Source organism: Ornithodoros turicata, unplaced genomic scaffold (genome assembly GCF_037126465.1).
Source record: "Ornithodoros turicata isolate Travis unplaced genomic scaffold, ASM3712646v1 Chromosome69, whole genome shotgun sequence".
In the NCBI taxonomy this organism is placed as follows: Eukaryota; Metazoa; Arthropoda; class Arachnida; order Ixodida; family Argasidae; genus Ornithodoros; species Ornithodoros turicata.
In genome coordinates this window covers 430,693-447,120 of record NW_026999390.1, presented here as the reverse complement: position 1 = coordinate 447,120, position 16,428 = coordinate 430,693, and the positions used below count along the sequence as shown (strand labels likewise).

The following is a 16,428-nucleotide window of genomic DNA, read 5'->3' as shown; positions in this document are numbered from 1 at the left end:
GATGGTACTTGTACAATATTGTCAACTGCAGGTGCACAGACACCGCTAGCAGTTGTCCTGAAGGGAGGAGTCGTACGTCATGATGCTCAGTAATCTGCTGGTTGTTGAGACCTCTGCCCCATTCCCTGTTGTGCAGTGCAAGGTGATGCACGGTTGACTTCAGGTTATGCCACTTTCTCATGTCAGCAGTGGCGTCGGAACTATTTTTGCACTGGGGGAGCGAAAAAAAAAACTATCATCATCACCATCATCATTTATTTTCCTTGAGGGCTCATGCAGGTAATACAGGGGTGGTACACACAGGCTTCTCGACAAGATGCACAAAAGGGATCTCTGCTCCTCACAATCAAAATCGCCATACAGGCTACCCGACAAATTGAACAAAAGTGATCTCTGCTTCTTAAAACCACAATCGCCGGGCTACCCAACAAGGTGGACAAATTCTTAAACTCAAAATTACCGCACAGGCTACCTAACCAAACAGCTTTTATGTCAGTCTCGTCAACTTCACTTAGCTGTAGGGGTGGGAAGTCCGAAGATTCCTCGAAGAGGCCTGAGACGTCTTCTTGTCGGTGGGGTGTCTTCTGGCATTTTCCTCGACGTCACACCGTGGCAAACAACACTTGCACACGTCACAAAAATAATCTAATCGCACGGTGCAGCAACCTGCTGTTGAGCAGGATCCATCCAAAAATGGGAAGAAGAAGAAATCATACGACAAGCTCGTGACTCTATGTGAGGTGCAGTGGGGCGCACTGTTCAATTCCGCGTGCCCAATATCAGAAACAGCAAGGTACCTTTTTAATATTTTGAGTGTTTACCAGCTCAGTTGATGTTGACCAATGCGGACAGATGTTCACGCAGCAACAGTGCTGAAAATCACACAATACCCTCCATGCACCAGCAAACCATCACATGCAGTTGCTTGACAGTGTTTGTTTATTTGCTCTAGGCATCACATGATATCCAAAGCTAACCGCTTGAAGTATGCATAAATGAGAAGAACCGCAGACCCATGTATATGCACGTATAGCGCTACTCGAAACAACAATGCTTCTTCAGGTGCTCATCTGGCAGGATCCTGAAGAAAACGGTAGAAAGCTTGTGCCGCTTGTGTGGTGCCGCCAGCGACAGTCTCCTCTGCTGTTCAGAAAGCACGCCTACCTGTGTATCTGGACATGGCTCACGCATTTACCAGGTCATGCAATAGGGAACATTCTGACTATGTTCAGCTTCTCTACTACAAGTTCAACTTACCTTCAAGTCCTCAAATATGCAACTCGAGTGTTCTTGTACGACATAGCAATAAATACAAGCAAAAAATGCGAAGCGGTCTGTACGGCACACGCGGAGACACTTGAGGAACTGCGCAAGCGCAGCCCTCGGAGAGCAGGAGGATCTCTATGGCGGAAACTCGCTTACTGTGCACAGCTTTGACGTACGCATAGAGCAGGCAAAGATGTACTTTTTCCTATATTGAATAACCGAGTAAGTGATTAGTACACACCTATCTTTTCTTATCGATGTAAAAAAAAAAGTTGTTTACATTCGTGTTTGTCCTCGCAACACCCAGGTTCGTTCGCGCATCAAAATACCAGGGTTGCCGGGCCAGATTTTGTATTTTTTCCCGCTTTCACTACCAATTCAGATTTACCTATATTGAGTTAGTACAGAAAGTAGAGGGGGAGCTCCGGCCGGAGGATGAAAACTACAGACGCCATGTTTCGAGGACTACGTGACGCAATATCCGTCGGAGTTCGTCTGCTACTGCTGCGGCGTCACTCCGTCTGCCAGACGAAATCAAGGCATAATATCGATAAAATTGCTGCGTTTTACTCACGAAAAGCAGTTTTTTAGTTGTTCGTGTGTGTGGGTGCGTTTCTATACTGTCTCAAATTGCTCTAAACGGGAATCAATTACTTTTAGATGAAAATTTGCTGTATAGTCTATTCTTTCGTGGGGGCTGCAAGGTTCGCTCGTCACGCTCATGCTCTTAACTCGACATCGGTTGTTCTTTTATCAGCAGAAGGCAGGTGACATTCCTCTTGACAACAGCGTGGCGATGCGGTCTGTTGATATCGCATGCATGATTGACACATTTTTGCCGACGGTGTGATATGCGCGCCAGTTAAAGCGCTTTTAAATCTACCCCAGCCCTTCTGCCCCGCCTTCGGCACATCTAGGCGTTCATGTTTTATATAGCGCAAATCACCAAAGCTAGCGTTTTGCATTTTCACAAAAACTGAATATCCGTGAAATTGTTCCTCTTTCAAACTTGGCTATCCTTTATACATGTTTCATATGCCTGTAACAACTTGTCCATCTTGTGCTCTTATCTGTGACAACTATTTCTCCCCAAACGCTGCACTTTGTCAACGAGTAAGCAGTTCCTTGTCATCCGTTTTTGCTGTTTTGGATGTTGCTAAAACATTCCTGCCTAACTGTAGCACATCTGTTGTAGGTTCCCCATAAAGAATGCTGCACTATTGGCCAAATGGTTGGAAAGCATGAAAGCTAGCTCATATGCAGTCACAAGCATCATGTTCATTTTCTCACTCCACTTCGAGAAGTCATGCTTCTACAGTGGTCTTGAGCGAGTGCGTCTGAAAGAACGCGCTGTGCCAACTCTCTTCAACTTTCAGGAAGAGACTGGACAGGTAAACTGATTACAACACTGACTACGTTTGAAAAGCACGTCATTGAATTATGAGCTCAAAATCTACTTTTACAACTTCCACAGTCATCTCAGTCACTTTCACTTTAGCCGGTGTCACTTTTGCACAAAGTTGTTGTTGACGTTGCTTGATTTACACGAGCTGTGCTGTCCCTGTGGTACCACTTACTTTTTATGTTCAGATAATACCTGTTTCTTCAGCGTCTTTGTTATATACATACTACGTCACCTGATATCAGTGCTTGGGATATTAACTTTTGCATAGGGTGGTACTTCAAGAGTGTCCATTGGAGGCACTGCGTACTGCGCAGTCCCAGCCACCCTGTGTTGATGTTCCTGCACTGGCACGGCTGCTTCCAGAAACTGTGAGTCCATGCTGTACTATTTGTAATTATACTATGCAGCCCAATGGAACAGTAGCTACTTTGGTACAATATACAGTACTCTGTCTGTTATATAGTCTCTTTGCCAGTTACTCCTCTGTTTCCAGGAAAATCCACCGTTGGACAGACCAAGCTGCTCTCGGGAATCTGCAACGGGCCAGGACAGTTTATCGAGCACTACTGCAGAGACAGTGGAAGTAGGGCAGGACACCACCCTCTCATTCGAGCTCTCTGAGGTCATAAGTTCAGGATGCACCATCCGTAATTATACCTATTGAGCATAATCAAACAATAGTTATTTTGGTATACAATAAGTACTGCATCTGTTATAGTCGTTGTTGTTGTTGGTTGGTTAAATAACAAGGGAAGGTTGAATTCGCGCAAGGGAGTTCTGCTATAGTCCCCTAGCCGGTTACTGCTTTGTTTGTAGGAATCAATACCCGACTTGGACAGACCGAGCAGCTCGTATCAACCAATCGTGGAAGATGAAAGCAGCAGAGGTGCTGAGTGGCGAGCCCTCCAGGATGAGCTGCTACGGGTAAAGTTATTTATTTATTTACTGTTGTATACCCAAGAACCAGAAGGCATCACATGGGTTGACATGAGGAGCCAGAAGGGTAATGTGGCACAAACAAGGAAAAACAAAGATGAAAAGTGTAAAACACAATGAGACAGAGGCTCCTGCATCAGGGTGGCATATCTTTTAGTGATCGAGCGGACGACTGAGCGCGTGATTGATTGTAATATTAGTGATGTCGATCAGGGTGGTTGGTCGATGGCTTAATTCCTCCTCTTTATTTCCACAACACACTCCCGGCAATGGCAAAACAATTTGATGAAGGCACGTGAATTCAGACACACGTTAATAATTTTGGTGTTCAGTTGGTGATGAAGTTCATGAGGCAGTCATCCGTGTCGACGTTCCATGATTGGCGACAATAATAATGCCGGGAGTTCTTCTGAAATTTTTGACCTGGTTGGGTCAATGTTTATGTCGTCGTCCGGATCCGTAAGCAGGATGTCGCAAGATGTGTCTGTCAGTACCGCATCGTCCGCGTGCATTAAAGTAAGGGCAGAGGCCTTCAGGAAGCTGCGTCACGCGTAGACCTCCGCTCTTCTGGGGCAATGGATTCAGGAGAACTAACAATGTGGCTGACCTCTTCAGGAACTGCGACAGCACGGATGGTTCCTGGTTGCTGTTGTCCAGGTCGTTCCATCATCCAGTAGATAGCAGGTTCAGGAGGATCATAAGCTGTCCCCTTCTTCTAATCCGACGGGGTTCCCGGGTTTCGACACCAAAATGTGAACGAAAGAGGGAGGCTCCTGCGTCAGGGTGGCATATCTTTTAGTAGTCCAGCGAACAACTGAGCGTGTGGTTGAGGGTGATATCGGTGATGCGTGGAATGATGTGGAACTGCCCCAGCCTGCGTCTGAAGTAACTAATCAGCAGTTCTATTCATTAATGTTATGGCAGATGTGAGTATGCCGCTGGACTGTAAACGTGATATGAAGACCATGGTATTTGTAACGCAATGTGTTACTAATGGGTGTATTGTGAAGTATGTACGGGTAGGTGCTTAGATGTTATCCCAACATAGAGGCACGCACATTTACTGATGTTAAGTTCGTACCAACCAGACAATGTGCCACTTGTCTCAAACATCTCTACCACTATTCCTTCTGCAGGATGAAACCATGTCAACAACATTAGAGGAGACAGATAATGAAGAAGCTGCCTCAAAGACTGGTGAACCACCGCCTGAGTGGCTGGAACATAACTATTTTTACTGGGAGACACCCCGCAAGAAGGTTAAAAGACTTTCCGACAACCTCTGGAAAACAAGGAAAAGACTCTACGCTTCCCAACAAGACCTAAAGCGCCAAGATGCAAAACTTCTGAACCTCAAGTAAATGATTGAAAGGATGAAGAAAGATACCCTTCTGTCTTCAGAAGCAGCAGCACACATAGGATCCCTCAAGGAGCTCCCAAAGGAGCTACATCCTAAAGGTCGCAGGTACGATGAAGAGACACGTAACTTTGCATCGACCCTCCATTTTTATTCTGCAAGAGCATACGAATTTGTTGCAAGTCGTTTTCTCATGCCTAGTGAGATGACAATACGGAATTGGCTTCAGGTAGTGGAAGGATTTCCAGGCTTCACGAGAGAGTCATTGGAAACGCTGAGAAAGCAAAATCAAAGCTCGACAGACCACGACAAATTGTGCACGATTATGCTTGATGACATGAGCATCGTGACGCACTGCCAGCTTGACACAAAGAGTGGAAAACTTGTTGGCTATGTGGACTGTGGAAGCACATCACTACCAAGAGACACAAGGAACCTTCCGCTTGCGACAGAAGCTTTGGTGCTCATGGCGTTGCAGCGCACTGGAAGATGCCATTTGGGTATTTTCTACAGAGAGGAATGACGGGCGAAATGCTCAAAAACCTTGTTACTGACGCAATCCTGTCCCTGGAGGACTGTGGTCTTCACGTCGTAGGCATTGTCTGCGACGGGTTATCAGCAAACGTTTCAATGGCACGGCTCTTCGGATGCAATGTCCACGAGAAAAGAAGTCAAGATTTCAGAACATCGTTCGCTAGCCCTGCAGATGCATCCAGGGTGGTGCATGTGATGTTCGATGCATGTCATGTCCTGAAACTGCATTTCACTTCATAGAGGGGTGTTGCACAGCTAAATTTCAACTGCTTCATTGCAGGTACCTGTGCACATATCGCTTGAGCAAAGACCACCTTGATATGTTTTTCTCCTGCGTCCGTCAGAGAGGTGACTGGAGCAAGAACTCGACAGCAGCACAGTAAAGAAACGCTGTAAAAACGCGCAAACATAATGAAAAACCGCCACGGCAAATCACTCATCTTTTCCCCCACGACCATGGTGCGACCAGGGTGTCGAACCGAAACGTTTTTCGTTCCGGTTACATCATAAACGATCCGGTACTGGTTCTGCTCCGGAGCAAAAAAATAACGGTTCATACCGGTTTTTAACCGGTTCCGCTTCTGCTGGGAATATTCATCCCCACAAAACAAAATCAATGTTACAAAATGCAAACCCGTTTATTCCGCATACATGGTATTTAATATTAATAGACAGCTGTGAAATTGGTAGCTCCTGGTTCCTGTAGGTTACTGTCTGTTCAAATGGGCTTTCTCTTTTCTTGAAGCGCATGCTACAAACGGTCGTGATGTCATACGTAAAGCACTTTCTTGCTGGGCTGGAGCGATTGCGTCCCATCCGAATGTCTTGCTACTGTCTAGCCAGCAAGCACCACCGCACGAGTACGATGCAAAGCGAGGAACACCTTCACTCACAAACGCGCTCGACGGCTCCGTTTTATTTTCTTCGTGTCCTGTCCACAAAAGAGTTGCCACTCTGCACGGGCTTGCCCTCGCGTATACGTAAATGTATTCAACTTAGCTGTTGTCAAACAAGGGACGCGTTGCGCGACAATACCGATAAAGAAGCCGTTATGCAGCCCCCTTGGGTCGCTGTTAAGTTGAGGAGAGTTTGGGGGGATCAAATTAAAACGAACACTACGGCACATTGCTAGAGAGTCACATGTACCTCGAAGTCTGTGTGCGTGCGCGAATGATAAACCATTCCAAAGGGAGCCTAAGGGTCATACTATACCGACATACATTCCACCGTAACCCTAACCCTCGTATAGTATCCATGACATGACTTCAGAGCACACGACGTCTGTTTCATTCGCCTATCCGTAGTCCAAACCGGCGAAGTTTTTTTCTGGACCGAAAACCGTTAAATATATTTTTCGGTATCCCTCCTGAGCGAAAAAAAAAAACGTATACGGTTTCGATTGCGTTCCGGTTCGCACCAAAATAGCGGTTTTTTTTTCGGTTTTCGGTTCCGGTTTTCGGTTCGCTCCGACACCCTGGCGACTGATCCCGACGACAGTCAGGCACAAACTGACCCGGCGCGGGGACGGCGGAGCAGTAGAACGGACTTCAGCTGCCATACACATGGGCTTCCCTGGCTTGAGAAAAGAAAATGAATAACACACACTCTTCAAAATGAACTTCGCCGCATAGCACGCTCCTAGCCAAACATCATCTCGAAAAATTTCGTTATCTGCCCTGATTTGTTGAAAACGGGAGGTGTAAGCCGTTTTTGTGACAATTATGAACAGCATAAGTGTCACAAGGCGTACGCCTCCCGTTTTCAACAAATCTAGGGCGAGAACGTTGTCATTCGGGATGATGGTTGGCTAGGAGCGTACTATGTGGTGAAGTTCATTTTTAAGAGCGCAGAATGCAACTCCAGTTCCGGTGAATGCAAATGGATGAAGTCCACGTAAGTAATGATTTAAGATAAGGAACAAAAGCCTGCAGCTCTTAAAAGCACCTTAGCTTATTCAGGTATAATCAAGTAAATGTCCCCCTCAATATCATATGATATGATAAACTGATATGATTGTGCATATATATAAGGTAAACTGAAATCAAATCACAAAATGAAAAAAAAAAACTGTGAACAATATACAGAGCCTGAATGGGAGGCAAGATAATGCTGCAAACAGGAATATGGAAGGAGGCTGCACAGCATTTGTCCACTCTGGTTGCAGCTCTTGGCCATGCTGTCTCAACTCACGGGTTTCCTGCTATGCTGAGGAAATTACCTCTAAACGTGAAAGCACATAAGTGAAGGGAAGAGCACGGATACATATGTTCAATATGTTAAAGCATGGTTTCTAAGGTCATGCTAAACGAAGTCTATTTCTATCAACAGTGTATCACCTGAGTTTGGTGACGAGATTCGGTAACTTCCATTTTGTCTTTTTTTGGACACTTCCTCTCTTCCCTCATATGGGCCCCAAGCGGCCACAAGGTTCTAACCTTGTTAGCCCCAATAACGAAAAGTATACTCACACTTTTGCGCCGTTTAGGCGTGGATGTTCTTTCACCGGTGTGGACAGGTATTGTGATGGCACTACACCTTTATTCAAACGCCACTGAGCTCGGTATCCAGTACGTTGAAGAGCTTAAGCGTCTCTTTCGTAATCGCAATCATGGAAATGTTCGCTACAAACACGGGCAGTCGATGGCACCGCGCCGTCTTTCCATTCCGGCGATCCGATTGCTTCCTGGCATCAAAAGCTGTCCGTCTCGTCACTGAGAAGCATATGACACTGGATGCTCCGCGGATATTGACGTGAATTAGGGCAACCAACCAGCCAACATCGTCTCGGTATGTCGGCGAAAACCACAGGATGCGACTGCGATAGACTGCGACCACCGCGCGGAAGCTGGCGTCATGGAGATTTCCACTCCCGATGAACGCATACGCAGGATCCTACTGATCCATACTTGAGTGAAATTGCAGCAAGAGACGCGGACAGGTGGGTTAAACAAATGTGACAGGAGACATGCAGACTCGCAACTAGCAGAAGTTTAATGGGAGGAGACAAATATACCCCGCTACAACCCGCTTGTTTCCAACAGATCCTATGGCGCATGCTCCTGGCGGGACCACGACACGTCATGATGACGTGTCGCAGACCCGATCGTGGTTCGCGTCAAGTTACTCATGGTGTCTTCGCGCGGCAGCTCGACACGGCGTGGCGCCAGCTGTACTCCCTTTGCGGCTCCGTCTAAATTCGCTCCAGAGAAAACTCCTCGCATGACGAAGGTAAAATTTTGGTTCTACGCTCAGAAAAGTGTTTTCTTTCTGATGAAAACGAGAAAAAAATCGTTTCATAGTCCCTTTAACGAAGGGAAGAAAGAGGAGCGCAGGAAAGCAGAACAAAGAGAGCGTGAAGGATTATATTCTAACTTATGCTTACTAAATTAGTTAATAATATACGAATACTCAGGCTCTAGAAGACGAAAACTGTTGAAAAAGACCAAACAAACATATAAACATACAAAATATCGCGACACCTCCCCCCTACGAAGAAAGAGTGTCCCCACTCTTCAACAAAACCATAGTACCTAGCACAAAAAGCATAAGAAACAGTGAATAGAATAACAAGGATTCATTCTGACTTCCGAGTAGCGTCAAAGCGTTTAAAACATTGGGCTATTGATAATGGCGTATCAGTAATATACAAAGTCAGCATGTTCGTTAGGTCGCGCGTTACGACGAGGCCGGCCATGTGCATCGGTATCCTTCGCACGTGCATCGTCCTCGACATCCGATGAGTCGTCGGCACTAAAAAAATCGTCCTCGGAGTCACTGGATTTGCCAAGGTCACAGGCTCCATGGTCCTCCGGCGCATCATCTGAACTATCTGGATCGCTGTCTGAGTTGTCTAATTCCCATTCCGGGTGATACAGCTTCAGTCGAGCAACGTTCACCACATCTGTCTTGGAGCCAGTTCTATTTTCTACTCCCCAATCGTTTTCCGCAGTCTGTCTTACAAGTCGGAATGGGCCGTGTGTAGCAGTGTAGAAGCTTGTCCTTGTCCTGTTCTTCGACCTTGCCGGTGACTATACGTAGACGAAGTCGCTAGGTTGGAAGCTGTGTTCCCGTCTGCGTTGATCGTAGCGCTGCTTGTTCTTGCGCTGCGTATTTCTCTCCCTTTCGGCAACAATTTTTCGGGCACGCTCGAAGCGATGTTGCACTATCTGTGGGCTCATATCCGTGCAGGAGAAAGAAGGGGGTGTATCCAGTCGTCTCGTGCTGGGAAGAATTTATTTAACAAACAAAACACACGGAAGACTTTCGTCCCAGCCCTGGTGGTTCGCTGACACGTACATGCTTACCATGTCCACCAAGGTCTGGTTAGACCTCTCACAGAGCCCGTTCGTTTGCGGATGATAAGCTGTTTGTCTTTGCATGATTGGTCTTCAGCAGGACGAGTATTTCCTAGCGTTGCCACAAAGTGCTGTCTAAGATCTGTGAGATCAGCTTCTCCGGAGCACCATGTTTGAGCACTATATTCTCAACGAATCCTTTGGCCGCACAGGATGCGTGGCTGCTGGAGTTGCAACGGCTTCCGCAAACTTGGAGTTGTAGTCCGTCATTACTAGGATGTAACGTTTACCGGTCTTACGTTTACCGACGTTTACCGTAACGTTTACCGGATTCTTTACATTCATTAGCCATGCGACACTAGATTGGTCCGTCACAACAGTAAATGTGCTTCCAAACACGTAGGGTCGGAACTGATGGCAGGCGTGCACACCGGCAAGGCACTCTTTTTCTGTTGTGCTGTAGTTGCATTCCGCTCTGTTGAGGCGGCGACTGGCGTAAGCAACCACACGTTCTTCGTGCCCATCTCTTTGCACGAGGACAGCACCAATTCCGCAATCGCACGCGTCCGTGTGTATCTCTGTCTGCTTACCTGGATCGAAATGGCACAACACTGGTTCAGGCACAAGGCGTTGCTTCAGGGTTGCGGCATCACACCCAGCTGTCCATACAGAGGGTACGCCCTTCCCCGTGAGGTCGGTTAATGGTCGGGCTAAGCGCGCAAAATCTTTTATGAAACGGCGATAGTAGTTGCAGATTCCAAGGAAACTTTGCACTTCTTTCCGGTTCTTTGGCAGGAGGATCTCTTGTACCGCTTTAATCTTCATAGGGTCAGGTTTTATGTGACCTCCGTCGAGTACATGTCCCAAGTACTTAATTTCGCCCTCAGCAAATTTGCATTTTTCGAACCTAAGTCGCAGGATCGCGTCGTCCAGAGCACCAAGTACTTCCTCTTGATCTTTCACATGTGCTTCTATTGTTTTAGAAAATATCACAATGTCGTCCAGATAGGCTAAGCACACTCTCCAGAGAAGACCACCAAATGCCTTGTTGATCATTCTCTGAAAAGTGGCTGGAGCGTTGCACAACCCGAACGGTACCACGTTGAACTCGTACAGGCCTGCGCTGCAGGTGAAGGCTGTCTTTTCCTCGTCCTCCTCGCGGATACCGACTTGCCAGTAACCTGCTGTCAAATCGAGGGTCGTGATATATTTCGCTCCTTGCAGTACGTCTAGGATGTCATCAATGCGAGGGAGTGCATGCACGTCTCTTTGTGTCACGGTATTGACCTTTCGAAAGTCAACACAAAAACGCCAGCCCCCATTTGGCTTCCGGACTAGTACTATCGGCGAGGCCCACAGGCTGTTGGATTCGCGTATAATGCCGTCTTCCAACATCTCGCGTACCTGAGCTCGAATAACGTCGCGCTCGTAGGGCGATCGGCAAGATGGGTGCTGCTTGATTGGCGTTGCGCTGCCTGTGTCGATCCTACACTCTAAAAACAGAGCTTCACCGCATAGCACCTTGTGCGCCAACCATTGCCACGAATGATAGGGTTATCGCTTCCGATTCGAAGAGAGAAGGGGGCGTACGCCTTTTTGTGGCAATTTGGATATATGGTAATTGCCACAAAAAGGCGTACGCCTCCCTCTCTCCTCGAATCAAAAGCGATAACCCTATCGTTCGCGGCAATGATTGGCGCACTACGTGCTATGCGGTGAAGTTCTGTTTTTAGAGTGTATGTTCAGCCAAATGCGTCTAACGAATAGGGTTCTCTTTGCTGGTGAACAGATGGTCAAATTTGCCTAAGAGGGTGAACAGTGATGTTTCCTCCTGGTCTGTTAGGTGTGGCCCTAATTGTCGACTGACGCTGCCCTGATTGACGCGATTTTGTTGCGGCTTCTCCTGTGGTGCCACGACGCAAAGCTGCGTGCTCAGTATGGAACTGGCTGAGCCCACATTACTAGAAGCATGGACTATAACCGGCGATGAGGTCGGATTCGCTACGCGAACAAATCCCTTGACTCTGCTGCACGTTGATGATTGTTCGTGCCACGGACAACACATTTTTCACTTTCGGATTGGGCTCTATAAGCTGCAGGCCATCGTTGCGCATACTTACTGGCAGCACTACTTCAGTTCCTGGATCTCTGCGCATTTGACAGGTGCTATACACAGGTACAATTTGATTCGAACACTTTATATAGCAATCGTCTAGATTAATGGGAAATGTTTCATTAACAATACACAGCTTGCGAGTATGAAAGTCAATTAAAACTTGTGCGTCCTTGCAAAAAGGAAGTCCCCCGAGAATGTCATATTGAAAGTCTTTCACAATTAAAATTGACACTTCAAAAGATAAACTGTCCGAAAAATTAATGCATAGTGTAAGTTCTCCTGACGGATGCACCAAATTCCCGCTCACAGTTTTGATAAACACATGTGTGGCGCTGGCTTCACAGTCATACCGCGTATAGAAGACGCAAAAGTTGACGATATTATGTTCACTGCCGAACCAGTGTCTATAACAAAGTCCGTTGTCACGGCGAGACTTAAAAGTTCATTCTTGGAAAGCGTTGCGGAAGGGCGGTCAGACGGGCCCCTTACATCTGGCCGTTTCCGTTTCCCGTCTGGGGGAAGCTTTCTTGGGGGTGACCACAGTGGGGATGACTACGCTGGCCTCTGGACCCTGTCTGCTCGTCGTTCATGCGCCTGCGGCACTGCCTGTATACAGGGTGTCCCAGGAAACGTGTCATTGAATTATAATAAAAAACTACACCACCTAGAGTCATGCGGTCAATGGCATTTGTTCTTACTGGGTTTTTGCCACCTCCTTTAATTATGTATCCATAATATTCCATATAATTTAAATCCAAGTTTAATTATGTAAATTTTTGCGAGCTTAAGTCGGAAATTTGCATAGTAAAGGTCACTTTTTTACCCCACCAATGTGAAGAGCGTGTCTAATTTAGTCAATTTAATTATAATTGACAGGGATATTCAGGAGCTATCCCATCGGAAAAAATAGCCGAACATCATGCTCTACGGAGGTCGCACAGAATAGCGCACGATGAATTTTTCAGCGCAATCTTTGTCAGTCCGACGAAAGGAGGTTGGAAACCCAGCCCTCCCCGACATCGCAGAAAGAGATAAAACAGGCACGGCTTATCACGTCCGACTTTCGCTGGGATAATGCTTTCACTCTCCCAATTTTAGGAACTGTTACTTTTTCTACTATCACTCTGTGGGCTGGCTTCGGAACCTCCTTTCGTCGCACTGAGAGCGATTGCGCTCAAAAAGTCATCGCGCGCTATGGTCCGGTGCTCCGAAAAGCATGATATTCGGCTATTTTTCCGATGGGATAGCTCGTGAATATCACTGTGAATTATCATGAATTTGAGTGAATTCGGCACGCTCTTCATATTGGTGGGGTAAAAAAGTGACCTTTACTTGGCAAATTTCCGAGTTCAGTTCGCAAATATTTACATAATTAAACTTTGAGTACATGACATTCACATTAGGAGGTGGCAAAAACCTAATAAGAACAAATGCTGTTGACCGCATGATTCTAAATGGCGTAGTTTTTTATTATAATTTGTGGCGCCCCGTGGAAGACGACGACGACGCGCCTCTGCTGCCGCGCGCTACTGCGCCTGGCAGCCAGTTCTACCGGCACAGTCCTAGTGTGAGGCCACGTCCATCTGCCCGCTGGGACATTCCATCATCGCCGGTCAGGACCCATGTAGAGGAACACCACCTCCTCTACATTTGGTGACCCGAACAACGAACACCATGTTCGGCGTAATTCGGCCATTCACCATCCTAAATTTTTCGGCAAAGCAGCAGCGAACCAACCTCTAGCAGGCAAGGCGCACCGGGACCACTGTTCCACCGGGGACCCGCAGGGAGACCACAGTAAGCTTGAGTTTCCGGCCTCCACCTGCTTTATGATGGTCCTCCCCGGCACTTCTCTGGCGGCAACCGGCATTCACGCTGTCGTACCGGTCGCGGTACTGTCGCCCACTCATCAATGCACTCAGCCAGCAACAATCAGCACTCAACAACTCAATCACTCAGCAACAATCAACGCTCGGCAGCAATCTCTCAGCAAGCACTCAGCGCAGTCAACAAGAGCTCAACGCACTCAGCAGACAATCAGCAACCACTCAAGCACCCAACCACTCAACCAATCGGCATTCGCATCTCATCACTGGAACCCACCCGGATCGCAGCGCTCTTGTTCCCGCCATCCCGCTGCTGCTGTATCAACAGCCACAAGCACAAGGCGTATGCCCAGCCGTCCACCATCTACGAGCCGTCATCATTCTCCTCTTCGTGGTATCGACGCGAACCTCAACCTCATGCACCGCTCCGCGTCTGAGGGGGGGAGTGATGTGGCGGCCCGTGGACGACGATGACTACGTGCCTCTGCTGCCACGCGCTACGGCGCTGGCACGGCAGTTCTACCGGCACCGTCCTAGCGTGAGGCCACGCACATCTGCCCGCTGGGACATTCCATCATCGCCGGTCAGGACTCATGTAGAGGAACACCACCTCCTCTACAAATTCAATGACACGTTTTCTGGGACACCCTGTATGTGCCCCCTGCGGTGGCAATAGTCGCACAATGGCCTCCCGTTATCGCTTCGTCTCTTTGCCGGTGGCCATCGAGGCGGGGGGCGAAGAAAACTGCTTCGAGAGCTGCGAGCCTTTCCTCCACGGAGCGAAGGGGTAGGCCAAGTGCCTCAAGGTCGCCTTGCGGTTTTCGTTGTTCCTTCAGCTGTGTGGCTGGTACGCTCGTCACTGCCAGTGCCGCCAAGCTTGACATGGAGGTTGTTGACAGAGGTCCTCCGAAGGAGTTCGGGTGCTGTGATGGATGTAGACCCGATGTATGCTGTGAAAAAGTCACACCCGTGACCTGCGTTGCTTGTGGTTGATTTAGTGGTGGAAATGGCGATGACAATATTGCACTTTGGGCCATGATGGTGGCTTGGCTAATGCGCTGCAGTGTCTGGATAAATTCCGCGCACGTCTGGGAATTTACGAGCAGCATCTTCTGTATGTCGTCGGGTCGTAACCCTTTCATGAGATGCCGTAGCTTCGTCGTCTCGGTCATCTGTGGATCCACGCGAGCGCAAAGCTGGAGGACGTCGTAGTAATATTGCTCGGGTGCTTCCAGTGGCGTGTGGCTGCGGTTGCAGAGGCGGAGGTGGAGCACCTCTGTGGTTTGGTGGCCGCCGAAGCTTTGGATCATCTCCCGTTTCCAATCGTCCCAGGTTGATGGTGCAGCGGTCAGCATCTTGGTTGTGTACCATTTCCGCGCATCTCCCTCGAGTGCCACTTAATTCTTGGATCTTGGTCCCAGCGGTTTATTCCCGCGATGTGCTCATACCAGGTGATTCACTCGTGGATACACTCATCGGGTCCTCCCCTAAAGGTGGGTGCTGCCACAGCTGGTCTCGGGGTTGATGTTGCCATGACAGTGGGCGATAGCTTACTCATGTTTCGCGACTTTTTCATGGGACCTGAGGTGCTCCTCTGCCAATGCGAATAGACGATTGAAGTGATGATCAATGCGGATTTTGCGTAGTTTTTCAGATTCTTGGGCGCCGTTGTCGTCACTCACTTGAATTAATAATGCGCTGGTTTTGGGTCCAGAATTTGCACGCCTTGCCAAAAAGACACGTCGACGACGATTACGTTTTTATCTTTTAGATAGCAGCGGGATTTCCGAATGTTGAATTCATAGCGTGTTACTTAGGATGGGTGTACTATATTAGGGATTGCACCGCACTCCCCACCACTTTGTCGCGTCTGAATTTGATCGCGTTGGAGTTTCTTGTTTCTGGAAAGGCTGCCCTGATAGCTGTGCTCCACACAACACAGGCGGGAAAACTTAGTTTTCCACAGCCGGAAGGGGAGCTTGCCCCTTGTCCACGTCTCCCACAGCCGAGGGAAGAACAAAGTCCTGACACAAGGCGGGAAGAGGGACGATGGAACGGAGTAACTAACAACCAAGACAGTTTCCAGAAGACGGACTGCCTACAGTGGACCAGGCTGCCGCTTATATAGGCCCAGAGGATGGACCCGAGCGCTGGTACCACTGTGACTCAACTTTATTTTAACACAAACACATACAAAACAACGAGGGGCGAGGGTGTCGCTCCCGCAGATGTGCAACAGTTACACGAAGCCATTAACGAAGGGAAGAAAGAGGAGCATAGAAAAGCAGAACAAAGAGAGCGTGAAGGATTACATTCTAATATATGCTTACTGTTGATAAATTAGTTAATACTATACGAATATTCATGCTCTAGAAGACGAAAACGGTTGAAAAAGACCAAACAAGCATATAAACATACAAAATATCGCGACAGCACTCACGTCGTATTTATTTTAACTGGACGATTGAGGCGGATTGCCTCGGCGATTACAACGCTTCCACGGTAAACGAAGTACAATTCTCCATGGTATTGAAGGCGTCGTCGAACGTCTATTCTTGAATACACACTTTCATTTCGTTGTTCATTGTGCCATGACCTTCCTTCCTTAACGTCCTAAGGCATCCTCCAGAGCCTTGGAAAATTCGTCTAAGGAACCATCATGGATTTAAGTTAACATGTAAAAAAAACAATGC

The 16,428-nt window shown here is 47.8% G+C and overlaps 2 long non-coding RNA genes across 2 annotated transcripts in view; one reads left to right on the top strand and one right to left on the bottom strand.

Moving 5' to 3' along the window:
• Window positions 1–729: 729 nt before the first annotated feature.
• On the top strand, window positions 730–5,619 carry LOC135374533 (uncharacterized). Its single transcript, XR_010416943.1, has 6 exons — window positions 730–793; window positions 2,462–2,657; window positions 2,940–3,039; window positions 3,165–3,293; window positions 3,488–3,595; window positions 4,744–5,619. It is a non-coding gene; the product is annotated as an uncharacterized LOC135374533 (long non-coding RNA).
• Window positions 5,620–16,167: 10,548 nt separating this feature from the next.
• The window catches only part of LOC135374535 (uncharacterized), a 32,669-nt gene continuing 32,408 nt past the window's right edge, over window positions 16,168–16,428 (bottom strand). The window contains exon 6 of the long non-coding RNA XR_010416945.1: window positions 16,168–16,381. This is a non-coding gene — a long non-coding RNA (uncharacterized LOC135374535). The remainder of the gene's footprint in view (window positions 16,382–16,428) is intronic.